Raw genomic sequence first — 27,508 nt, 5'->3', positions numbered from 1 at the left:
ACAAAGTCAGCAACTTACTGACCACCTGCACACATTTCAGCCAGCAGGTCCTGCTCTCAGTCCAGGATGTCGGACCACCGGTGCATCAGTTGGCAATGGGTGCGCCAGACCTCAGAGCAGCAAAACACTGCCCGTGCACCCTTGCCCAACACTGGTGACGTTCCTGGATCCCGTACCCGGACGCAGGCCTGCCGCCGGCTGCTAGGGTTAAGGGGAAGTGTTGCTGCACAAACAAACAAGCGCAGCCATGTCCACCTCAGAAATTAAGGCTTAGGTATGCACCCCTTCTGGGCGAAAATTAAGTCAAGAGAAGAAGAAGGGAAGTAAACAAAAAAAAGTAATAGAAAACCAGTAAAAAGAGCACTAAAACACACAAAAAGTAGAAAAAAACGCAAACTATACACTTAGGAAGAGAGAGGGATAGATAATAAATAAAAGAGATCAGAAAAAAGTTTTAGGAACAAAGGATTGAAAAGATAAAGGGAGGATTCAAAAACAGGCCCAGAACAATAACAGACAAGAAAAACGAGAAGGCCTCGCGCATTGGCGACCGCGTGGCGAGATTTGCGCGATATTTCCCCCCGAGCACACAATCCTCGTTGCCGAACATCAAAAATGTATCGCGAATGGGCGGAGCAAGCAACTCCGCCTGCTCGTGGAACTCTGAGTTGCGCTGCAGAGTTTTTTACCACTTCCTGGAGTTCTGCGTAGCCTGGCTACACGATGTACACCCAGGCTTAGTTTTGGGCTAGAGAGTGTGCTAGAAAGAGTGCATTGACAAGGACTTGGGTTTGCCTAATGTAGACATTACTTCGGTTAGCCAGAGAATATTAAGGTAGCATCAATTGCTGCCTTTGGTTGAAAGCATTGTGGATTGCCAACATCCAGACCACATGATTGTGCACTGAGGTGGTTGACCTAGGCACACTTACTGGGCTTGGACTGGAAATCCTAATGAAGAATACCTTTGCTCAATTATTATCACTTTTCCCTTGCGGTACCTTGGTGTTCTCTAACATTTGCCAAAGGCAGAATTGGAAGTGGTCAAACAAATTCTGTCCACAGATAGTCAAAGCCAGGAAACACGTCAATAAAACAGTTTCTGCATTCCTCAAAAATCACAACATGGGCTCCATCTACATCAGCAATTTACGCTTTGACATGAACATAAAGGAGGGCGTTGACTTGACAGAGAAGGAAACAGGGTGTTCCTCAAGAACTTCAAAGATTACATACTGTATTATGTGTAGTTATCATCTACTCACCATGAACACAAAAGATCTTTTCAGAGCCAACCCTTTCACTAAAGACAGTTTTTGTTTTTCAATTCCAATTCCTTAAATCTCATGTAGATCAGCAGATCGATTGTGGATTCATAAACCAAAAGTATTCACCCAATACACACCAGTGACTCTACAAAATGTCCTATTGGATATATGAGTGGTACATTACTCTAACAGTAGATGTGTAAGTGAATATGTGTGTGTGAGTAGGTGTGTAAGTGTGTGTCTCGGTCGGTGATTGGGTGTGTGTGTGAGAATCTGAGTGGATCTGTGAATGTATATCTGACTGTCTCTGTCAGAATGTGAGAGGATGCATGACTGAATGTGTGTGTGAGGTGGTGTCAGACTGTCTGTGTGTGTTAGTGAATGTGAGAAAGTTTGTATGGGCATCAGAGTGGGTGTGAGAGTGTCTGGATGTGTGAGTGGGGTGAGTCTGTCTGTGAGTGGGTGTGAGAGTCTGTGTGGGTGTCATAGTGGGTAAAAGAGTGTCTGTATGAGTGTCAGAGGGGGTGTGTGAGAATATATATATATTTTTGATTTGCAGTGAGATTTACGGATCTATCACAGATTTATATGTACATGGTGTCACACTGAGCCTTACAACGGCTCTGCGATCTCCCATGTGGCAAAAAAATACATTTTCTGGTATTTTTCTGTCCAACGCATATCCTTTCCCCACATCTACACCACACGCATGGGGTCTGGAAAGCTATAACCTGACCTCTTCATTTAATTTACATGCTAATTTTCAGCCCTAGGGACTATTTCCTGAGATATAAAATGGGGGGTGCAACTTTTCTTTCAAGTTGCAGCCAGCCAATTTAGCGTGTGGAGCCAAAGATTCCTTCATGTCGATACGTGGAGGTTAGTGTCCCTCGATATACAAATTTGGTTTGCAGTTAATATCTCAAAAACTACTGAACAAATTTACACCATATCACAAAAAGCACACTTACTGGACCAAGAGTTAGCTTTCTGCCAACTTTTGGTGTAATTCCATCCAGCGGTTCAGGCTGTAGTCGTGTTCAAAATCCTTATGATAAATTGCCAGCTTAAAACGCGTTTTGAGACCCCTCACCCCTTTTTCTCAGCCCATGCTTGATGAATCACCCTGAAACTTTAGAGACAACAGTAAAACAAATTAGGATACACATTTTGAAAATTTCGTAAAGATTAATCAAATGGCGCCAAAGATATTGGCAAAACAAAAACGCAATTCCAATGGAAACTAGGTCCTAACTAAAACTACCTACTGGTGACCGACCTAGCCAAAAGCAGCCCTTGCCAAGTGTATCACACCTGCTCCAGTATGGGGCAGAGGAATCGAAGACAGTGATTGAAGCTTACCAAGCAAAACTGATGTGTGAGGTTTCTTCCACAACTAATGTTTGAAAAAAATTGATCAAAATGCTGTATTTTAAAGACCGATTTTGCACATGTTGACTAAACTTTCGTATCTGTTACAGGGCATTTCAATTAAAGACTCCTGCTTCAGGAGGCTTTCCATACACTGAGACCATGGCCAAACATTTGAGAATTTGGTAGCTGAGGGGCTCATGCAGGGAGGGAGAAAACTGCCTTAACAGGGTGAACCTAGGGGGGCAGACAGGGGCGTAACACAGGCCCCTGCGGGGCATGGCTGGAGATATAAGGGGTGTATGAAGCCCTAGAGAGCTACGGCACACTCTCTGGACTGTGGGTTAACTGCTGAAAGTGCCTGCTACTCTATTGTAGATCCTGAGGAGGGAAGCAAGCTGACTGAACTAGGAGATTCCCTGCAGTGGGAAACAGTCACAATCAAAAGCCTAAGGGTTTGAATCTATTGAAAGGGGGGATCAGCTACAACATGGCAATATTTTGATGACAGTGGCCTCCTTGCAGAAGGCTGTCTGATTCTGGCAGATGCTGCCACTGTCAATATTGGGCAGGGTGGCCCTGACAAAGATGTTCTTCCTCCCAAGACTGCTGTACCATTTCAAGGCCCTTCCAATACTGGTGACCAGGAAGATGTTCCAGCATATAGATGCTCTGATACTGCAACTTCTCTGGGGCTCCAGCCGAAAGAGAATATCACTACCAAAACTCTAATTTCCTACCTCGGAGGGGGTGATGGGAGTCCCAGACTTTGAGCTTTATTATCTGGTGCCACAGTTGTAGTGGGTCACGCATTGGGAGGCCACTGTTGGTGAGACCACTGCAGGGAATATCCTCTCTTGGCGTGCCTGCTGCTGTCCCCGGCGGGTCCGCGTTACACTTGGGATTCGGTGATTCCAATAGCAACTCTCGGCTATGTATGGACACACATGCATACGCAGGCCCCTTTTGCGTGGGACCTGCCACTCACAACTCTTCTAGCCCTGCTGCTCGCGGAAAAGTGGTACGGTCTCAGCCACTGGGTGGTGTTGCGGATCACCAAGGTGGGCGCGCTCTATGTCAATGGCACACTGGCAGATTTCTCAGACTTATGAGAATGAAATGAGCTGCCAGTGTCATTTTTTGCTGAATGGGGCGCTCATTTCAGTGATGTGCCTCTGGTGGTGCAATGGGGTGGCGGAGCCCCTGTCTCTTACGGGAGTGCAGCAGATCTGCGAGCTCAGCAGACACTGGCACTCTACCGCACTGCTTTACTGTGCACTCCTGGACCAGTCAAAAAGCAACTTGAAACAGCTCTGGGAGAGATGGGCGCTACACTTTGAATCTCACATCAGTGATCCGGATTGGACTAAGATATTGGCACACACACTCAAGGTGTCACGCAATGCAAGATTTAAGCTCAAACAGTACTACTTTCTTCATAGAGCATATGTTATGCCCAAATGTGTGATATTTCTGACTGCACAGGCTCTAGGGAGGATGATGCAGGGTTCTACTACACGGTTTGGTTATGACCAGCCATTGCCTCTTACTGGAACCAGGCGATGGAAATAATCACAGTGGCGACCGGCAGGTCTCTGGCCACAACAACACATGCTGCCTGCTAGGATGATTCCTAAAACAAAAACCAACACCGTGGCATCTAGATTTGCGGACCTGGCTCTAATACTGGCTAGGCAGCAGCTTGCATTGGCCTGGAAGACCCTTGGGGGCCCTAGGGTGAGGGACGCGCTATCGGAGCTCAGCAAGTGGGCCAGTTGCGAGGGAGCGTTGCTACAGAGGGAGGTTCACAGAGGATGGAGATTCTTGGGATTGGATTGAGGCCTGGAATCGAATAATGCAGGATATGTTGCAACTGGGGGCCAATGGGCAGGTGCTGCATAATAGAGCGCTGGGGGGCTCACCTGATGTTGAGGACAAGTGCACAGGGAGCAGCGGGCTGACCCGGCAACAATAGGTATGAAAACTCTGCCCACCACTGCTGCAGGCAAGGAGGGGACTCCTCATCCACCAGAAGCATACACTCACGTTTAGTGATGGCTCTGACTTACTAACATACTATTGCCACTGCGCCACCTCTCTCTGGCAGGACTGTTACTACTAGCTTGGGCAATTTGTTGCAAACTGTACTGTAATACTTGCAGAAACGTATTGTGTTGGCCATTATGTATGCTCTTTCATGTTTCTGGGCACTCCTAAAATATTTGCCATTCAACGTCAAGTGCCAATAGTGAGATTCAAAACCAGGTATCTTTTTACTTGCAGGTAGACTAGGCATGGAGCATTCATCATTAAATACACAAGATGTGAACCCTTAGGAATACCACAGCAATGTTTAAAAGAGTGAATCTGCTATTTTTTTTATTTTTAAGTGACTCCATTTTGATATTCAAATTACATGCAACTCACTTAAACTGGAAGGCTCTTTTCCATAGTTCTTCAGAAAGTGTCCATTTTTTTCAATAATGAGCCAGAGTCAGAAATCAATTGTTCCAATCATCACTCGGCCATTTATCAAAGTGTGATCATGATCAATGAATTCCTCGTGACTGATGGACATTAAACGGTTTATTGTCTGAGGACGTTCCATGGATTTCATTACTGCTTGTGTGTGATTCTATTGAATTAATTCCTAGCTCAGACTTCTCCCGCGAGCCATGGTATCCGTCTATGTTTGAAGGACCACATGATGGATTTTAAAGCAAATTTACCAGCTATGTTGTTGAGTCTAAAGATAGGGTTTATAATGTTCTAAAGTAACAGCTCACAGAACCCTATAATAATTATTTGGTGTGCCCCGTCTAGGGTCAATCGTCATGGGTTACCAACTCATAGCTGTTTATTAGACCAAACATATAGGAGAGAGAGAGAGAGAGAGAGAGAGAGAGAGAGAGAGAGAGAGAGCGCCGCGAGAGAGAGAGAGAAAATAAATGTTGTCTAGTGTCTTAATGGCAGGTTTCAGCCTTTCAGCATTCAGATACTTTTGTTTAAACCCAGCTTCCTCACTTGACCAAATTGTTGGAGCAATGGCAAAACGCTGGATTTGCAGGGGCATTTATCCTCTTGTCTTACTGGGAACAGCTGGAAGCTGTTGGGCTTGTTGTGCGTGTTGCACATTAAAACTTACAAGTGAGCAGTTTTCGCACAAATGCGTGTTAAAGATAGGTAGTGGCTATCTGTGCTTAATTTGGTGAGAAAAAAAAGCTCAGTAGCCAACTTTTTTTGGGTTTCGCCTGCCGAAGGCTGCGCTCTGCGCAGCTCTTCAGCGCAGGTGAAATCCTATGTCGACACTAAGCACTTCGGGAACGTCCCCCGGCTCTCATTGGCTAGCTCCATAAATGGAGGCTAGCCATTGAGTGCCGGATCTGTCCGTCAAGGCCGGACCAGATTCGGGGGCGTTCCCGAGATTTTTTCCCAGGGCGGAGTTACGTTTTTTGCCGTTCCCTCCCCTTTCACTGAAAGTGAATTCAGATGCGCTGTCCATTCCCGCCCCCTCCGTGTGCCTCCCCGCCCCTCCCTCGCTGTCCTGTGCACGTTTCCCGCCGTCCGTGTCCTCTCCCGCCCCCTCCCGCCGTCCGTGTCCTCTCCCGCCCCCCTCCCGCCGTTCGTGTCTTCTCCCGCCCTCCTCCCGCCGTCCGTGTCCTCCCCCGCCCCCTGTGTCTTCGTAGGTGCTTGTTCAGAAAGCGAGTGAGGGCGTGATTACTCACAGCTGCTTCTGTTCCTGGCCAAGGTGCGCCCAGAGACCGATCCTCCTCCTCGAGGCATAGCCCGGGCTCCTCCAGCTAAACAAAACAGCAGCTGCTGGCTCTCAAGAGCCGGGAGAATCGCTGTTTTAGCAAACACGCGTGCGCACTGCCCGGCCCGGCCCGGGACTTGTTGACCAGCCCCGAGTTGTTGAATACCTCGAATAGCTATCATATTTGCAGTTGCTGCTGCTCCAATTCAGCGGGGCTCCGCTTTTTTCCCTGCTGTGCTGTAAACGAAGAGGCTAGCTTTTGTCACCCCTAGTTGTCTCACAGAGCTACCCAAATTGCCAAGACCCCAAGCCCACGCTGCCCCCACCCCTCCCCGCCCTAGGAGCTCACGAATCTGGTCCGGCCGGGCCGTGCTTGCTGCTGTCCTGCCTTCCTCCCGCCGTCCCCCCCTGTCCTCTCCCGCCCCCCTCCCGCCGTTCGTGTACTCTCCCGCCCCCCTCGTCCTCTCCCGCCCCCCTCCTGCCGTTCGTGTACTCTCCCGCCCCCCTCGTCTTCTCCCGCCCCCCTCCGGCCGTTCGTGTACTCTCCCGCCCCCCTCGTCCTCTCCCGCCCCCCTCCCGTCTTTGTTGTCAGGGGCGCTAGAGTCCAAAGAATGCTGTCAAGGTTCAAGCACATAAGGTGAGTGCCGTTTTATTTTTCTTGCGCCGTTCCCGCTCCCGCTGTCCGTTTGCGCCCCCCCCGTCCGTGTACCGCCAGCGCTATGCTGCAACTTCCCACGCCACTGCCCTCTGGCCACCGGAGACATGTTTCCGACGGTATGTCTGCGAACCACGGAGTCATGGGGGGGCACTGAATGTGAATGAGTTAGCTGGCTCATAAATGGTGTCCGGGGTGTTGGTCATGAGGTGAATCGATATGTATGGGTCATTTGTATAGAATGAGGTTGTGGTTGCAACCAGTGGCATTCCTAACTTTATCAACGTTTTTCAGCTCCTTAGAGCTCACGTGCTGTGGAGTAGCAACTAATGAAGAGATCCAATTGGACAATCCGATTTCTCCAGAACCGCTCCTACAGCGAGCAGTGCTCCAAGCCAACCTTCAGCACTACTTTGTATTATTAAGTCAAGTTCGGGTGTTCAATGTGTTGTGTGACTAGCTGTGTGTCGGTGTGCTGTTTCCCGCTGTGGAGCTGGTCACATCCGCTTACACCGCAGGACTGCACTTGGGGTGTTCGCCTCATGACTCATAGTAAACCTGTTGAACAAAGCCCGCACGAGCCAACACGAGGCTGGTCCGGTGCTTGGCCTTCCGCTGGTTGTCTCTCCTCCGTCTTTGGTGGGAGATCTCGCCTGCAAAGTGGGACTGGTTACTCAGTAGGAAGAAGGTATTTTGGTTTGTCGCTTTGAGAAACATCAGGCTTATTTTTACAAGCATCCAGGCAGAGGACTTTTTTTTCCACAGATGAGGCCACCTGGGACTCTCCCAGGCAGGCAGCACTCCCGCCAGTTGCTATTATCTTTAGGTTTGTCATGACAGCAGCTATCTGAAGACCGATGTTTACCAATTCTTTAATACATACATACACACATAGTGCCGGTGTTTCCTCTGCCCTGAACAGTATTTCTCTCACCCCATGTTATTTTCTTATTTGTATAGTATTCAGCCTGCTATGGAATGATTGCATTGCAGCGCATGAAGGAATATTTTATATCTCAAAAGAACTCTGAAATCATGGGACATTAAAGTACATAATCCGTAGATGCATCGTATATAAAAATCAGTTAGTTCGTTTTTTCCTGTGCATCAGGCGCTCTTAATGTTTTAGCCGGCACTCAAAATGCAAACCAAACATTCTGGCTTTGCCAAGGCTTCTTTTGTCTTTGTCAACATGTGCGCCGCCCTCTTGCCCGATAGTTCGTGACCGCTCGGGGGTCCTCTCCCTGTGAATCCGTCAATGCTGTGTCAGCGCCCAGGCGTGGGGTGATGCTGTTGCCAGGATACCTTTAAATCCAGGGCTGGTAAATCTGTGCAGCCTTCTCGACAGTGGTATTGATTAGAGGGTTTGAACTGTGACCTTTCTCCTCATTGACTGCACCATGACCACCTCTGCACAAGTCATTCAGCAGGAACTTGAGGCGCAAGAATGAGCATGGTTAAACCTGAATATGGGATAAATGTCATTATGGGTGCATGGTGTACAATTAAAAATATGGAATATGGTCTCTTTTTTAAAACCGCTCATTTGTGGTATGATAACTGAGGTGAAATAGTCTTGCAAAACAGGGTTCCCTTGATGCTTTGTTGAGATGCTTGATAAACGTACGTTGTCGTCTTAGACACACCGGGGCTCCAGGGTGTGTGTGTATGTGACTGCTCCAGAGTGTGTGTGTATGTGACTGCTCCAGTGTGTGTGTGTGTGTATGTGACTGCTCCAGTGTGTGTGTGTGTGTGTGTGTGTGTGTGTGTGTGTGACTGCTCCAGTATGTGTATGTCACTGCTCCAGTGTGTGTGTGTGACTGCTCCAGGGTGTGTGCGTGCGTGTGTGACTGCTCCAGGGTGTGTGTGTGCGCGTGTGTGACTGCTCCAGGGTGTGTGTGTGTGTGTGACTGCTCCAGGGTGTGTGTGTGTGTGTGTGTGTGTGACTGCCCCAGGGTGTGTGTGTGTGTGACTGCCTCAGAGTGTGTGTATGTGACTGCCCCAGAGTGTGTGTGTGTATGTGACTGCTCCAGTGTGTGTGTGTGACTGCTCCAGTGTGTGTGTGTGACTGCTCCAGTGTGTGTGTGTGTGTGACTGCTCCAGAGTGTGTGTGTATGTGACTGCTCTGGGTGTGTGTGTGTGTGTGTGTGGGGGGGGGGAGGGCTCTGGGTGTGTGTGTGTGTGGGTAGCTCTCTTCTGCCCTCACTCTCCCCTATGCCCCAGCCGTCCCCTCTCGCGTTTCCCCTCTATTTCCTCGTTGGTTCCTCGCTCTGCCTTTCCCTCTCGTTCTTCTCCTCGCACCCTGACCAGCTCAACCTCCTCCATTCGCCGTCCCTCCTGCCCGCTCACCGTTGTCTTCACACACCCCTCTCCACTTAGTATGCCCCCTCCTTTCCTTTCTCCCTCCCATCCTCTCACATCCTCCATTGATACATTGTACTCGCCCTATCTTTCTTTTGCTTTCCTCTTCCAAATCTACCGCTTGTTTTTAAAATGTATATTGCCTGTCCACCTCCTGCCCCTTTCCTGTACCCCCCGAACTATCGCCTTCTCTCCCTTTCGTTTCACCCTTCCAGACTCTTCCCCCGTTCTCTCTCTGTCCCCCATTTCTCTCTCTGTCCCCCATTTCTCTCTCTGTCCCCCATTTCTCTCTCTGTCCCCCATTTCTCTCTCTGTCCCCCATTTCTCTCTCTGTCCCCCATTTCTCTCTCTGTCACCCATTTCTCTCTCCTATTTCCCATTTCTCTCTCCATGTACCCCCCCTTCTCTCTCTCTCCCCCTTCTCTCTCTCTCTCCCCCCTTCTCTCTCTCTCTCCCCCCTTCTCTCTCTCTCATCCCCCTTCTCTCTCTCATCCCCCCTTCTCTCTCTCATCCCCCCTTCTCTCTCTCATCCCCCCTTCTCTCTCTCATTCCCCCTTCTCTCTCTCCCCCCCCCTCTCTCTCCTCCCCTTCTCTCTATCTCCTCCCCTTCTCTCTATCTCCTCCCCTTCTCTCTATCTCATGTTCCTGTGACCCATGGCGTTGGCTGCAGGTGGGTTGGCACAACTCCTGTCAGAGAAGTGTCTCAATCCTGCTGTGGATTAGGGGCACGTGACCCTGCTTGGTCCATGGTGAGGTGCTTTTTACACAGAAAAAGGTGTCTCTGTTAAACCGTAGTTTGAGAGTATTTTTAGTTATTGTGTTTTCTTATTGTACAAAACGAATCATGGTGGAACCGGGAATCTTAGGCCAGAGCATCCCGGAAAACCCAAAAAGTGAAAGTGAAAAAAACATTTTGGAGAAAAATCACGTGATGTCACAGAAATCGCTTCATCTCTTAGTGGTGTTTAATGTAGGTGCATTTACAAACCCCAGCCCTCACATAAGGTGTCTGAAATGACTCAGACCTGGCAGATTCTCTTGATGCCCATGAGCAACAGTAAAGAGCATGTTCACAGCTGAAGAGTGACCACTTCACCATTCATCCCTTTGTGCCTGCAGACAGAGCTGAATACTTCACCTTTCACCACTTTGCATCTGCAAACAGAGCTGACCACTTCACCAGCTGAGCATCATTTGCATAAGCCTCATTGACACCCCATACTACCGATTTTTTTATTACATATGGTTTCCACAATTACTTAAAGTACGTATGTTGTGATCGGTAGTCTGTCACCTGCTATACATTCAACCATACAGTTTAAGATTCTTTTTGGTATTTGTATTCATCCATTTACACCCTTTTACGTTAAAATAGCTATAGCTTTACTGTATAGTTGCTATAAAAGCTTATAATATGGTATAGTGGGCACTTAAAAAAAAATATCACTCCACTGCTAACAAAGCATGAATAAAAAACATTGCCATTTACAATGCCAGTAGCTCCAACTCCAACAAATGTGAGACCTATTGCAATGTAAACAACAATGCCATTTATTTAGAAGTAAAAAAAAAAAAAGAAATGTCATGAGCAATGCCAATAGCTCTAACTTTTCCAAAGGCGAAACCATTGCATTGTAAATGCTTGTTTTTAGAAGGCTGTTGCCAGCGCTGTCAAATGTTGAGGTTTCTGAATATCAAGTCTGTCTGGACGTGATTCCATCTCATGCCTCTTACTTCCCCCAGCCGACACTTCCTGCTTCTTTATCTCACTCTTGCAGGTTCGTTTCTTGACATCTGTCACTGTTTTCCTATCTTTATCTTTATCTTCTTTCTTCTTTCTCCCTTGTCTGCATTTCTCTCACTTGCCCTGGGACAAGTTCTGAGGTTAAAAGATAAGCCTCGGTCCCCAAAACTGAGTATCGTTGCGGATTATGTTGCAATCACAGACACACATTGAGCACTGATAGTGGTTTAACTGAGCTTTCGTGACTGAATGATTTTCAGGTGAGTAACACAGAGCCGAAAAAACGGCTTAAGACTGGCATTTATTTGCATTATTTGGGCTTACATTCTTGTGAAATCTAAACTTTGTTAACATGCCACGTGTTATTTTCGTATTTATATGTGGTGGAGGTTTTCTGTGCTTGGTTTCCCTCACACTGATATGAAATTCAAAAGCAGTATTTTATTATAGTTCCTCGAGATTTATGTCTTGTTTTTTTTTTTACATGAACAGTACCAGTGCCTGAGATATCTGTAGTGGGCCGCTTGTTTTGCTATTTGGAGGCCCCCCGCGCGGTTTTTTCATGAGCTACTGGAAGGGCGAGATTTTGATCGATACCTCATCACTATTGATCCAAACCTCGATCTGGTCGACTGAACCTTTGTTGCCTGTCTTGGAGGAAGAAAGTGCCCCTCTCTGCAAGTTAGTTCACCCAATAAAGGACTCTGCTCCCAAAGATCACAAACAACTTCTAGCTTTCAAAAGTTTATTGTAAGGATATGATAAGCTGCAAATACAGGCATCTCAGAATGAGATTCACGAGATACACAGGTCCAATTACATACATGTGCTCTCGGAAAGCCCTCAGACGAGCAACGGAAATCACTAACACAAGTTCTAAGAATAATAAAGCTATCAGCATTGACGCATATCTCTCCTTCATTTAAGTTGGAGGAAAACGCACAGGTTAGGCTGTCCCTACCCTGCTCTAGATGGTATCCCTACTTAACCAAGTCCCAACCTAACAAAGGTGTCAGCAGTGAATGACCCCCAAGGGAAGTCACTCTCTCTAAGTCTCTTGGTGAAAACCTATAGTTCTCCAGTCATGACCCCTCTCTGCCTACCCATCCGCTCTCTAAAGGGTCCTCAGGTATCTGCTCTAACTCCACCCAGGGGTGCTGTCCCTAATACAAAACAGTCAACAACATTTGAGACGCCCCTTGCGAGACGCCCCTCACGTGGTGTAGCTTCTGGCTTTTTCCATGATGCTTTGTATTGGGCCTCATACGTTAGAGTTGACCTTGCTTCTCAGACTCTTCTCCGGCCCGCTGATACCCCTTAAACATTCCGGAACCCTCCTCCATGTCTGGGCCGTCTACTGAACAGACCTCTATTCCTTCATTTATAATTGGATCCCCCCTTTTCCTTTGCAGACAGATATCTGCAGCCAAGAACCCAACTCTCATAGACTTCCAAAAAGGCTTGCAACATTTCTCAGCCCAGACATGTACGTGTAAATCAATGTTAAAACATTTCAGGCCTACAATATTTCTCATCATGATTATAGCATTCAACTTCTTCATTAATTAAAGCATGTTAATACTCTTATTCTATTATTCAGTAAACATCTCTATAAATCATGGCCCATTTAATGCAATGACCAAAACATTAATACAATCTATGTCGTGAAAAGAAACACCTTCCCTTTTAGCTCTGGCCCTGAGGCCTACCACATTCTGCGTTTAACCACATACCATCTTACATTTTAACAGCTACACAACATGGATTCAGAAATAATCACATCTACTAAAATCATATAGTGTCACACATTTCTGTATTAGTTCCACTTCTACTTAAATCTCTACATTAGCTATACATTCAGAATATAATTACAGATACTATTAGCACTCATGGCATTTCTCCTCATGATTTGTGCTTACTACAGGTAAGTGTGATGTACTCATACATTTAGGTCAGTTTGCGCTCTCTCAGTTCCCCCCTTTGATGACCTCTCGGGGTCATCACTAACATTTAAACTGCAGTTATTGCTGGCATGATTTGTCTCTGCGCTTCCAGAGCCCTCAGGCTCCTGTACTGATTATCTTGTATGGCAGCCAATCTCTGCAGCTGTTCTCTTTGGGCCCTTTCTGACCTTCTTGCTCTGTACCATTTGAATACCCTCACCAATCCCCACAATATAATCCCACAGATCAATATTATGATGATAGGTTTTAGTATATACCACACAAAGCTTTTGCCTAAGGTGGAAATCCACCCTCCAACTTCACTCATTCCGTGGCCCACCTTTTCCCAGACATTTTCTCTACTCAAGTCTTCGATCTCCTTGTGAATACTAGTTATGTTCCTAATAACTTTCTCAAGGGGCTTCGAATTGTCTGGAATGTAAGTACAACATTCCTGGACCTTCAAAGCCTTACAGACTCCGCCCTCTTTTGCTAGTAGGACATCTAACGCAAGACGGTTCTGAAGAACCATAGCCCTTATCGATTGCATCTCTCCTTCTACCAGCATTAAGGACTGAGCAGTGCTGGCAGACAACCTGTCGACAACTGTTGCCAGTCGTCTAATTTTAACATCATTAAGGATTACTCCCAAAAGAGGGAACATAGCTCCAAAGACATCTCCAACCATTTCTGCATCTCCTATATCTCTCCTTCCCCTCGATGATGTCTTGCCCTCAATGATCACTAAGTCTTGTGCATGATATATTTTGGGGAAGACAATTGCTAAGTAACATGATCCATACCAGTTGTCAGGTAGTCTCACGTAGGCATTTCTTCCACATACAAAATACACATTTGGAATCACTTGCATTCCCTTCAGGAAATCTTTAGTATAGTACTCTATATTGAAAGCATGTTCACAGTCGACTTCTCCCACGTATACATTTTCATAATACGTTTTGGCTCGGTGAAGACATAGCTTTCCTCTCTGCGTTTTATCTAAAGCTATTGGACCACTACTACCCTTTCTCTTGTGTGCCTTCTCTTCCTCGGTCCAATCTGTTTTCCATTGTCCTGATTTTTTCAAAATCTTTTGCCTCCTGTAACGATCATCCACCTGCCCTATGAACTTCTTCTCGACTTCTGACACCTTGCATGTCAGGTTATTTCTACGGGCATGTGAAGTATCTAAGGTAATCCAAGGAATGAAGAACTTGGCCAATCTGTCTTCACTCTTCCAGTAATCCCATTTGTTCATCTGCTTATAATTTGGGACTTCTGGCAACACTGAATCATAATTGGAGAAATAGTATTCGAAACTATCTCTCTCATAAAATATACTAAGCAATAAGCTACATGTAATGCCATATGTCAGCGGGAGGTGATGGTATCTAATGCCTTCATCTACAGACGCCGGCAACTGCATGCAGACGTAACAATCCTTAACCTCCATGGCATCCACGTATTCATATAAAAGTTTAGCATAAGCATTTGACCTAAAGTCTCCTTGGGACTCATCTACGTGTAACCTGCGGGCTTCTGCAGCTAATAACGCTTTCTCTTGAGTGTTTTCCCTTTTCTCACCAGCAACAGTAGGTGTAAGCGTTTCTACAGAATTCACATCAGTTACCTTTGCCTCTTCCTCATGTCCCTTTACATAAGAAATTGTTACCACTAAAGCTATTAATATTATCACTCCTACTATTAGTGTACCTATTATACATTTAGCTCTGCGGTTCTGGGTGCCGGCCTCCATTTCGTCAGACAATATGGCTCTCTCTTATCTTAGCAAAAAGTTCTTTTCCTCTCGTTCCTTTACAGTCTCCTTTTAATCCTTTTGTCTTTAGAATCCACACAACTGGAAGCTGACAACCTTCTTCGCAAAAGTCCTTTAACAGTTCAATAAAGACAACCCTAGCCCTTATCCATCAACTCAAGGGACGTTCCCTAAAATTCTCTGCTTCCTGGGCGCTAGGTAATCTTCTTTTTCTGTTCACTTTATTTACAAAGTCCTTTAACAGTCTACTATCAGGTTTGTGCCTGTAGCTTCAATAGCATAGTTCAGTATTTCCAAACGAAGATTGTGCTCTTCATGTGCTGTTATCGTTGTACCAAAGTCGGGGAATTGCAATTCTGAAAGAAACATGTGTTTTAACTTGCTGAGGCGGGGAGGTCTGGGGAGCATGAATGTTAGTGACCCTTCTTGTTCGACTCCGGGTACCAACAGTCGTATTTCCACGGTGACAATGGGCTCAGAACTGGACACCACCACCGCTCGGATCCTCCCTGTCTCCGGTTTCACAGACATTTGTCGCCAGATATGTCCACTCAGGTGTGGAGTATCTTCTGTTAGGCACACGCACTCTTCTTGACCTTCTTCGGTCCGGTGCTTCAGCGCCCTGAGCACCTTCTTCCGGGTCTGAGTCTTCTGATATCGGAGGAAGGGTTACCTCTGGAGTTGACCTCAGGCTAGAGCTCCTTCTTTGCGGCCAATTAGCTTCTCCACGTGCCCTTCTACTCCTTCTCCTTCTTGTCTGTTCTCGCTCTCTGTCAGACCTGTCAGTGTCTGACTCGTACTCCCAGCTACTTTCTCCTTCTGTAGCGTCTTCCGTTTCGCTGTTGTACTGACCGTCCTCAGCTTGGTCAGACTCGTTCCCTGCTTCCGCTGGCACCTCTACAGCTTGGCTAGCCCCCTCTATGGCTTCTCGGTCCTCTGCTGGACGTCTATCCGAGAGAGGAGCTGTTTCTTCCCGAGGTGCTGGAACCCTTCGCGTATGTGACGCGTGGATCCAATTGGGCAGGCCTCCCACCTTCACAGCTGTGTTCGTGATCAGGATGATCTGGAAGGGCCCACGCCAACGAATATCCAAGCAGCTTCTTCTCACATGTTTTTTCACCAGGACCCAGTCCCCAGGGTACAGGTCATGGCACGGGCCCTGGCACGATGGAACCTCGGCAGCCTGCACCTGAAGGGACACAGAACGAATGGCGTCAGACAGCCCCTTACAATAGTCCAGGATCATATCATCTGTGATATTTAACAGTGCAGTAGTTGGGACAGATGGCAGCCTCATTGCTCTCCCCATTAACACCTCATGTGGTGATAACCCCGTTCTTCTGTCTGGGGTACTACGAAGGCTCATGAGAACCAATGGCAGGGCGTCAGGCCAACTCAGGGTCGTTGAGGAACAAACTTTGGCTATTCTGGCCTTGATCGTGCCATTGATCTGCTCCACAATTCCTGAGGCTTCTGGTCGGTAACTGCAATGCAACTTCTGATCGATATTCAGAGCTGCACAAATCATTTTCACAAGCTCGCTGTTAAAATGTGTTCCCCTATCTGATTCCAAAAAGGCCGGCACCCCGAAGCGCGGAATGAGTTCCCTAAGCAGTAACTTGGCCACTGTGAGGGTGTCGCACCTACGTGTGGGGTATGCCTCAACCCATCTGGAGAACACACAAACAACCACCAGGACATAGCGGAGGCGGTTGCACCTTGGCATTTCAATGAAATCTATCTGCATTCTATTGAATGGACCTCCAGACCTTCCTATGTGGCTCAGTGCAACTGGTGTTCTTTTTCCTACGTTCAGCTGCTGGCAGGTTACACAACGCTGGCACACTGCTTCTGCTGCTATTCTAAACTTAGGATTGTACCAAGTCTGTCTAAACACTCTCAGCATAGCATCTCTCCCTAAGTGTACGGGACCATGTATGAGTCTAGCCATTGGACTCACCATCTCATTGGGCAACACTGCTCTGCCGTCTGCTGAGACCCAAAAATGGGACTCACCCATTACACATCCTGCCTTTTCCCATGTTTCTTTTTCAATATCAGGAGCATTTTCTTGCATGTTTGACAGTTCATCCCAAGTATCAACAGGTTCCAGTATCATGGCTAATTCAGACCTTACATTTATTCCACCCACTTCCACCTCTGTGAAAGAGTACCCTTGTTCCGCGCAATACCGCGCAACTTCATCAGCATATCTATTGCCTTTCGAAACGAAGTCCTCATTTCTGGTATGTGCGGTGCACTTTACAACTGCGATACCTGCTGGGCATTGCAACGCCTCTAACAACAGGCGCACAAACTCTCCATTGCGAATGGGAGAGCCTGAAGAGGTCATGAAGCCTCTTTGAGACCATAACTGCCCGTAATCATGAACTACCCCATAACCATATTGGCTGTCGGTGTATATGGTGACTCGAATTTGATTGCTGGCCAAGCACGCACGTGTCAAGGCAACAATCTCGGCTACCTGAGCGGAGTGTACTCCTTCCAGGCACCCAGCTTCCACAACTCCAGCAATTGTACAAACAGCATAAGCTGCTCTCAACTGCCCAACTTCGTCTCTTACACATGAGCCATCGACAAAGAAAATTTCGTCTGGGTCGGTCAGTGGCTCATCTACGATGTCGGGTCTGGGTTTGGTGCATAGTTCAGTCACATCGAGGCAGTCATGGTCTGTACATTCATCATCATCCTCTATATCATTTGGGAGTGGCATCAAGGTAGCAGGGTTCAAAACAGAGCATCTCTTGAGGGTCACATTCTCTGCAGCAAGAATAACTTGCTCATATCGCGTGAGCCTGCTGTTGGTCAGATGCTGTGTTTTGGTCCTGGTCATCAACAGTTCAACCGAATGGGGCACGCACACCTCTAACGGGTGCCCCATGACGATATTTTCACATCTCTCAATGCTGACACCCGTTGCAGCAACGGATTTGAGACATCCGGGCAACGCTGCGGCTACTGGGTCTAAAGTAGCCGAGAAATAAGCAACTGGTCTACGGGCATTCCCATGGATTTGGACTAACACAGACAACGCGCAACCTTCTCTCTCACAACAGTAAAGAAAAAATGGTTTATTGTAATCAGGCATTCCCAATGCCGGAGCACGACACAGGTCCTCTCGCAGCTGTAGGAATGCCATCAAACAGTCTTTGTCCCATGGTACCGGATCGCTCACCTCCTTGTGCGTCAGTTTTTGCAAGGGCTTTGCTTTCAGTGAAAAGTTCACGATCCACTGTCGGCAATAACCCACCATCCCTAGGAACATCCTGACCTCTCTCTGTGTCTTAGGCGCATTCATTTTCATGATCGCCTCTATCCTGTCTGGTGACACCTTTCGTTTGCCTTTCTCTATTCTGTGTCCCAAGTACTGCACTTCTGTCAGGCAGTACTGCAATTTTCCCGGGGACACCTTGTGCCCATTGGCAGCTAGGTGATTTAACAAAGCAATGGAGTCCTCCCTGCAAGCTTCTTCTGTTTCTGACGCCACGAGGAGGTCGTCTATGTACTGGACCAGAACTGACTTCTGGGGCAGCACTAGACTTTCAAGATTTTTCTTCAAAAGCTGGTTAAAGATCGATGGGCTCTCTGTATACCCCTGAGGGATACGACACCATGTTAGGACGCGATTTTCCAGCTTAAATGCGAAAAGAAAATGGCTTTCTTCGTCCAGAGGGATCGAAAAGAAAGCCTGACAAAGATCGATCACAGTGAACCACTCAGCTTGGAATGGAATCTGAAACAGTATCACTGATGGATTCGGTACCACTGGACAACACGAAACGACTATATTATTAATCTTTCGAAGGTCCTGCACTATCCGAAATTTCCCATTTGGTTTCTGCAGACCCATAATCGGGGAGTTGCATGGACTACCCACGATTTCTTTCAGTATTCCCTGTTTAATCATGGACTCGATCACGGGTTTTATGCCTACAATCGTTTCTGGAGTCAATTTATATTGGGGTGTTCTTGGGAACTCAGCATGCGGTTTCACTACAATTTTCACTGGGTCCACCCCTTTGACCAATCCTATCTCTTCCCCAGTGAAATCCCATACTTCTGGTGCCACTGTCTCTCTCAAGTCCCAGGGGAGCTCATCTACTGTCAAAGTAGGGTACAGCTCCACACATATTCTTGAGTTTGCAACTTTGAAATCTGCGTCATCATCATTGGTCAATACCTCCACTCCCTGAGGTGTACAATATATAGTACAATTCAATTTACACAACAGGTCTCTTCCTAGCAGACACACAGGACTTGAATCGCAAACCACAAACTGGTGCTCATCGCTGTACTTCCCTATTTTCACCTGTACCGGTTCTGTCAATTGGCTGGTTATTCTCCTGTTTGCGACCCCTACCACTTGTATGGTCTCTCCAGACATGGGCAGGTCTGGAACTGCAGCTGATCTGATCGTGGATCTAGTGGCTCCGGTGTCCACCAGAAATGTCGTAGGGCACCCTGCTACTTCTGCTTCTACATAAGGTCCCCTCTGGTCCACCTCCAAGGCTGCCCCGAGGGTGCAGTCTTCTCTTTCCACTCTCTGTCCGGTTAATGGGTCCACATAATAGCACTCTTCCCCTTCTACAAACAGGGGCATTTGTCTATAGGTCTTACCCATAGTCCCTACTCGAGGAGGTTGCGGGAACTGGGCTCGGGGAGGAGCCCCCCCCCCTTTGAGCACCTTTCCTTGGTATGGCGTCACCCCTCTTGTAGGCGCGCTCTGGACCTCTTCCTCCTCTATCTCTTGCTCTCCTATCTCTACATTGTAGGGGCACTCGCGTTTCCAATGCCCCACCTCGTTACACTGGTGGCACCTAGTCGTTTTCTTCAAGGCAGCTATATCTATTCTGGGTCTAAAGGTGGAACTCTCCTCATTGCCCTTGTTCTGACTGTACTGCTTCTTTCCTCCTGTACCTGTCCCTTGCTGCTGTTGCTGCTGTCCCCCCTTTCCTGCTGCCTGCATCTGTACCACCATCAACTTTTCTTTTAGTTTCTTAGCCTTAGAGTCTATCTCATCACAGCAGTACCTGGCATATCTCAGTATTTCGTCTAGGGGTTTACTTTGCCAACAAATCGAGTGTTGCTGAATCATTAAACTAATATCCGGTCTCAGTCCCAGGACGAACTTGGACACAAATTGCCCTATGTCTTTTGGATCCATTACATCCAAGCCGCTATACTGTTTAAACGCCTTCAGCAATCTCTCGTAATATTCGTGGACTGTCTCTTTGGGTTCCTGTCTTGTTCGGTCTATTCTGACCCAATCTATGTCTTGCATTGGCACTTTCTCTTTCAGCCAAGTCATCACTCTCTCGAATTTTGCCATCACAATCTCGGACGGCCCATTAGTCTTAGCATCTCTCTCTGGCTCCGTTGTGGGCCACTCAGCGCTAACCTTGCATGCTGTCCACAGATCTCCTGGTACTACAATGTCAAACAGCGTGTTCAGATCTATCCATAGGACCTTTGAGATTTTTACAAATCTCTCCACTTGCTTGTACCACTCCACTGGGTTTTCCCGTAATTTGGGGAAGGAGGTGGTAAAAGCAGCTAAATCTCCCCTACTCCAAGGGACATGTACATAGTTCCCATTTGCGACTTCACGCAAAGGGTAAGCTTCTATTCCCTGCTGTCCTCCTGGTGTCATACCAAGCGTGCTTCTCCTGCCGGTCCCTTTCTTGGACCACCTCTCTTCCCACTTATCTAGTGCCCTCCATGTCCTTATTCCAGCGATCAGTTCCCTTATGTGCGTTTTCAGCCCAATCGTTCTCCTCTCATCTAGGTCTCGATCTGTATAATGTAGCCTGTGGTTACCCTGTAATGCTTTGGTTCTTGACAAGTCCACCATATATTTGCCTGCTAGTTCGACTAACTTCTCATGGACTGCTCTCGCTTTTCGAGTAATGTCCTTTGCCATATACAGTATTTCATCCTGTTCATACATTTCCATTCTTTCTAAAGGCAGGGTACCATCTACCATATCATCCAGGTCTGACCTTAAACTGGCGACATCGAGTCTCTTGGCTTTTATCTCAGCTCGCAATATGTCTTTCGAAGGGGGCTCACTGGTCTCCCTACCATCCCAACTTCGAGCTCTACGTTTGGGCTCGGGAGAGTTAATGGGTGCCCTCCCTTGCTCCCATCTCTCCAGGTCCCATGCTCGGCCATCCGATCTTGGAAGGTGATGGAACACGGGCCTGTTACCCCTACTCTTGCTCTGTCCACTCTCTTCTTCTTCTCTCCTCTCACCGCACACCTCTCTGTTATTTTCCCTCTGGTCTCTACTCTCTCTTTGCCTAGTATCGCTCAGTATCTGATACGATCCTTCCTGGTTCCCCATATTCCCTGGGCTGCGCTCATTTCCGTCATCACAGGAACTATGGTGCGACCTCTCACAACTCCCATTCAGTTCTCTGGTGCCGGGCACACAGTGTGGACACTTAAAGCTGTTTCTGTACTCTTGCGCTCTCCTCTCCCCTTCACTGAGTATTGGGCGCGCCACCCCTCCACTCCCGGGGCCCCCGTTTTCCAAATCTATTCTATTCCCACTCCGGGCCCAATGGGTGACTCCCCTACTATCTCTCTCTCTACAGTCCCACTCCGGGCTGCTCTCCCCAGCCCCGCAGTGAGTCCGAGCTCGGCTGTCCTGACTTTCCCTTTCAGCTTCCGCAGCTATGATGCTCTTTTGAGCCTTCACTGCCTCATCCCACTGCTTCATGTACTCATTTAGCTCTTGAAAGGATTTTCGTCCAGATCCCCTCAGATCCACTGGCCATCTAGGGCCCCCAGGATCTCCTCCTGGGTCCCCTGCTGTGTGCATCGGGGTGCTCCACTCTCTCGGTATCGGCATCTGACTTGGGGAATTGATCGTATCGTTCCTTCTTGCCTTCTCTGCTCTTTCTCTGTCCTTCCGTACCCGTTCTTCCCCTCTTGCTCTCTCTTGGTCATATATCGATATTATAGGACCTATGGTAACAGGTACCTGTAGTGCATCTGGTAATGCGTAGGATGTGGCGCTTTCCGTTTCCGGCGCTCTTTGTACCACAAACCTCCCGACTACCTGTTGCACCTGACTAGGCTGGGACAGCTCTTTCTTTGCCTCAGGATCCCACTCTGAACTGGGAAGCGGTCTATGCTCTCCTGCATTGCCCCCCTTTCCTCCTTCAGTATTCTCGACCTCTCCCCCTGCTCTATTATACGGGGGTGGCCTGTCTGTCAATAATCTGTTTATCAAGCTGTCCTCTGTTTCGCTCTCATCATCTTCTTCTAGGGGGCTTTTATTTACGGGCACCTCTAACACTGGGTACAGTTTATTTACTTCCATGTTATGCACTCTCCATCTTTTAGCATCTGCATCCCACCTGGCATCCTGCACTGCCCTTACCGATCGTTTCACCCTTTCTTGTCGTCTGTTCATATTCTTTTCATGCGCTGCCCTAATCCATGCATCAAGAGCTTCAAACTGGGTCGGTCTAGGCAAGGGTCTCATTGAGGTCATGACTGATTTTAATCGATGTAACACCTCTAATCTGAACGTCCTGTACTTCGGGAACGTCAGTTCCTCATTTCCTTCAGTAATCTTACTCCACTCTGATATCCAAAGGATCGTATGCAGCCCAACATTCACTGCCATGTAACGAGCTGGCGTACCCTCCGGCGGGGCTTCTTCCCCTTCATACGATCCCCTCTTCTCTTTTTTTAACACCGCTCTCAGCCATTTAAAACACTTCATAATTATGCGCACAATATCCAGCCTCGCTACTCTGTTTACTTCCTGATGACAATCCACCAATCCTGTCGCGGCTTTGCTAGCTTGGCCTATCGCAGCGCGGTCTTTCTCCGGTCGGCCAATCACGTCGCGACCCTGTCTGACGTCTTTGCTAGCTGGCCTATCACAGCGCGGTCTTTCTCCGGTCGGCCAATCACGTCGCGACACTTTCTGACGTCACTTTTCTCCGCTTCGCAGCAGCACCCCTCCTTTCTCAACTCGTCTCCCGGTTATGCATGCGTCCCATTCATACACCGAAAAATGACTACTTCCGACCAAGCGGTCACTTCTCTCGACTGTACGTCCACAGTCTATATGTAATTGTCAACACAACTGACGAAATGTCTATCGTCTCTCTGATAGGTTGCTTACACACACAGTAACTTCCGACCAGCGTCCGTTACTCACGCACTCACTCTTACGGTCCCCCTATCTCGGTCTTTCGGGTGATCAATGGTACCTCATGACCCCCTTCACACTAGTTGACGATTACTCTGGGTGTCCGATACACCCGAACCACTTAAGCTCTCCTTGAACTTAAGATTTCCACCGGTTGCGCGCGCTCACAACCTGTTCCACAGTCACTCTACAGACATTCAACTCCGCCAGACATTACAACATAGATACAATACAAAACACCGCAATCTAACACGCATAACCCTTTATACTCACTCTCGACCGATACTGCTGCCTTTTCTGTCTCACGTCATCCGGATCTTCTTCAGCGGGCTGTTCTTCCGATCATCGATCTCTAGGGGCCTTGGGGTAAGCTAACCTGGCCTAGGTCACCGTCCTCAAGAAGGCAACCATCCTCTATAGCTACCAACTGGAAGGGCGAGATTTTGATCGATACCTCATCACTATTGATCCAAACCTCGATCTGGTCGACTGAACCTTTGTTGCCTGTCTTGGAGGAAGAAAGTGCCCCTCTCTGCAAGTTAGTTCACCCAATAAAGGACTCTGCTCCCAAAGATCACAAACAACTTCTAGCTTTCAAAAGTTTATTGTAAGGATATGATAAGCTGCAAATACAGGCATCTCAGAATGAGATTCACGAGATACACAGGTCCAATTACATACATGTGCTCTCGGAAAGCCCTCAGACGAGCAACGGAAATCACTAACACAAGTTCTAAGAATAATAAAGCTATCAGCATTGACGCATATCTCTCCTTCATTTAAGTTGGAGGAAAACGCACAGGTTAGGCTGTCCCTACCCTGCTCTAGATGGTATCCCTACTTAACCAAGTCCCAACCTAACAAAGGTGTCAGCAGTGAATGACCCCCAAGGGAAGTCACTCTCTCTAAGTCTCTTGGTGAAAACCTATAGTTCTCCAGTCATGACCCCTCTCTGCCTACCCATCCGCTCTCTAAAGGGTCCTCAGGTATCTGCTCTAACTCCACCCAGGGGTGCTGTCCCTAATACAAAACAGTCAACAACATTTGAGACGCCCCTTGCGAGACGCCCCTCACGTGGTGTAGCTTCTGGCTTTTTCCATGATGCTTTGTATTGGGCCTCATACGTTAGAGTTGACCTTGCTTCTCAGACTCTTCTCCGGCCCGCTGATACCCCTTAAACATTCCGGAACCCTCCTCCATGTCTGGGCCGTCTACTGAACAGACCTCTATTCCTTCATTTATAATTGGATCCCCCCTTTTCCTTTGCAGACAGATATCTGCAGCCAAGAACCCAACTCTCATAGACTTCCAAAAAGGCTTGCAACATTTCTCAGCCCAGACATGTACGTGTAAATCAATGTTAAAACATTTCAGGCCTACAATATTTCTCATCATGATTATAGCATTCAACTTCTTCATTAATTAAAGCATGTTAATACTCTTATTCTATTATTCAGTAAACATCTCTATAAATCATGGCCCATTTAATGCAATGACCAAAACATTAATACAATCTATGTCGTGAAAAGAAACACCTTCCCTTTTAGCTCTGGCCCTGAGGCCTACCACATTCTGCGTTTAACCACATACCATCTTACATTTTAACAGCTACACGACATGGATTCAGAAATAATCACATCTACTAAAATCATATAGTGTCACACATTTCTGTATTAGTTCCACTTCTACTTAAATCTCTACATTAGCTATACATTCAGAATATAATTACAGATACTATTAGCACTCATGGCATTTCTCCTCATGATTTGTGCTTACTACAGGTAAGTGTGATGTACTCATACATTTAGGTCAGTTTGCGCTCTCTCACTACTCAGTGTATTGGTGTGAGAAGACAAGTGCTGTTCCCTGGCACCATACAGATAAAAGAGTATTTTCTGTCCCTGTAGTGTTGTTCCATTGGTTGTCATCTGAGTTGTTTGCGCTCTGTCTCATCAGGCCCCTTACACCAGACCGCGAGCATTTGTTCCTAGGGTCAGCGGTCAGCGGGTGAGTGGAAGAAGTTTCCTGAACTTCCAGATTCAAGCAGGGAACACTTGATTAGAAAAAAACAGAGTAACCTTTATTAAATAAACTAAAACCAAAATGACTAAAATCCATTAAGAAGAACCTGAGATATGCAACTTTAAAGAGTTCTCTGAAAATAGCGCCAGAAAATGCATAGAGCCAACTGTGGTTATCTCATCGTGCTGGACCAGGGCCAAGTTAAAATTTCAGGCCGACCACAATCGAGCGTGTGCTGGCTACAGGGACCTACTTAGGTCCGCTGAACACAGTGCCTTAATCCTGAGTGCAAAGAGATGTTTGGTTGAGTGTTGAGGATGCGTCGTCCAACAGTCGCGATTTGAGGTCCAGGTGAGGAGATGCATCCCACAGCTGTGGTTCCTTGGGAGCTGTGAAATGCAATGTGATGTCCTTGTGTGGAGATGTGTCGCACGGCAGCGGTTCAGATGGGCTGTATTTGCCGAGGCATTGTCCTTGCGTGGAGATGCAAGAGGCGGGTTATTGGGTTTATCATCCTCTGCCGCCCCCTCTGGGTGGACAGAATGACAACAACACTTACAGATGTTAAAAAAAAAGGAATTAGGGTGTGGGTCGGCTCACATGGTATCGTACCACCACCCCTAAACTCCAGCAGTCTCTCTACCACCACCCTCCCCCCCCCAAGGATGATTGGGGTAATTTCCCCAGCTGTTCCTGGGATGGGGCAGAAAGCCCACTGTATGCCAGGGATATTTAAATAAAATAATGAAGAAAATAGTATTGAAGCACACAGGAGAAGCACAATGGTTAAGATGAATGACCAGTAATAAAGTAATACAAAGGTCAATAAACAATTGTTACGATGGGGATGGGGGTGACATGTTTATCTATTGGGGAACCTTCACCAGATGAGCAATGAGCAAAGACCGGTATTGTCCAGGAAAATGGCCAACATATATAACCGGGTGTGAAAAGTATGTACTATCCAAGCACAGTGTGCACAATATAAGATCGAGTTGTCGAAGGTGATGTCATTTCATCAGTCAACGACAAATAGATCTTTGACCTTTGTATTACTTTATGACTGGTCCTTCATCTTAACCATTGGACTTCTCCTGTGTGCTTTGGTACTATATTCTTCATTAGTTTGCCGAGCTGGGGGGGCTTTCCAGTTCAGGCTAACTCACCTTAGGTGGCAGAGTGTGTGTACCATGAGAGCACCAACATCATTCATGATGACGGAGGTCATCTTATTTGGCAACAACCCGTCCTTTTGGTCCCCGGCTTGGTGGCCGGAGGAACTGGGGTCACTACCTACTCTTGTCAGGAAAGCTAAAACCCCTGGGGTAATCATAGACAATAAGCTCCCTTTCGGGGGGAACATCCTTTACAACGCGGTAATGACACCGCAGTGCCATTACAACGCGAGTTTCACAACGCAAGTCGTTACCACAACTTGTGCTGGAGGGCGCTCTAGGCTAAGGAAAAGTAGATTTACTATTCCAGCAACTTACCTACTGTACGTAGGCTGGTGTTGGAATAGTAAATCTTACTATTCCTAAATCCAGCACCCTACAGCGCAAGTCGTGGTAATGACTTGGTTTGTAAAACCTGCGTTGTGATGGTCTGCGGTGTTTTATACCGCATTGTACCGTCATACATCCCCTTTCGGTAACCAGGTCAATTCTTTGAAGCCTTCGACTTTCTTCATTCTAAGGATGATCAAAAAGATCTTATGGTTATTACTCTAGAATCTCCAAATACAGTAATGTCCTCCCTTATTCTGTCAAGGTTGGATTATTGCAACAGCTTGTATATTAACATGCAGCTGTAACAACTGAGTAAGCTGCAGGTGCTGCAAAATGCAACTGCCAGACTCCTCTCTGGTACTCCCAAATGTTGCTCTGTGAAGTTAGTAATCCAGGAACTTCATTGGTTACCGGTTAGTAACAGGATCATGTTCAAATCCTTGTGTACTGCCTACAAGGCTTTTCACAACATTGGCCCCATTCATCTCAGACAGAAGTTTATATGGTATGTATCTAAAAGAACCCTTTAGTCTTCAGGCGCAAGAACCTTGGTTGTCCCCAGGTTTAAAAAAGCTAACTGGGGTGGAAGAAGCTTTGTCATTGGCACAGCCAAGGCATGGAATGACTTACCCCCTTCATTTGTGCTGCCCCTGGCCTGCTTTGTTTCAGGAAGGATTTGAAAACCTGGCTTTCTAGCAACTAGGGGTTTTTGGTTCTGTTTCTGTTCTTTTGAGCTAGCGCCAGGGCACCCCAACAGTGTGCTTTATAAAAACACTTAATATTCACATTAACATTCATGTGTTATGTTTCTATGCAGTTAATTCCTTAATTAGGGTACGGCTTGGGATGTGCAAACATTGTGGCACAGCCACCACTATTCTGTGTACTATATATTTAAATAAAATGGTGAGTGA

Source organism: Lissotriton helveticus, chromosome 12 (assembly GCF_964261635.1).
Source record: "Lissotriton helveticus chromosome 12, aLisHel1.1, whole genome shotgun sequence".
NCBI lineage: Eukaryota > Metazoa > Chordata > Amphibia > Caudata > Salamandridae > Lissotriton > Lissotriton helveticus.
The sequence above is the reverse complement of the archived record's forward strand: the minus strand, read 5'-3'. Positions refer to the sequence as shown.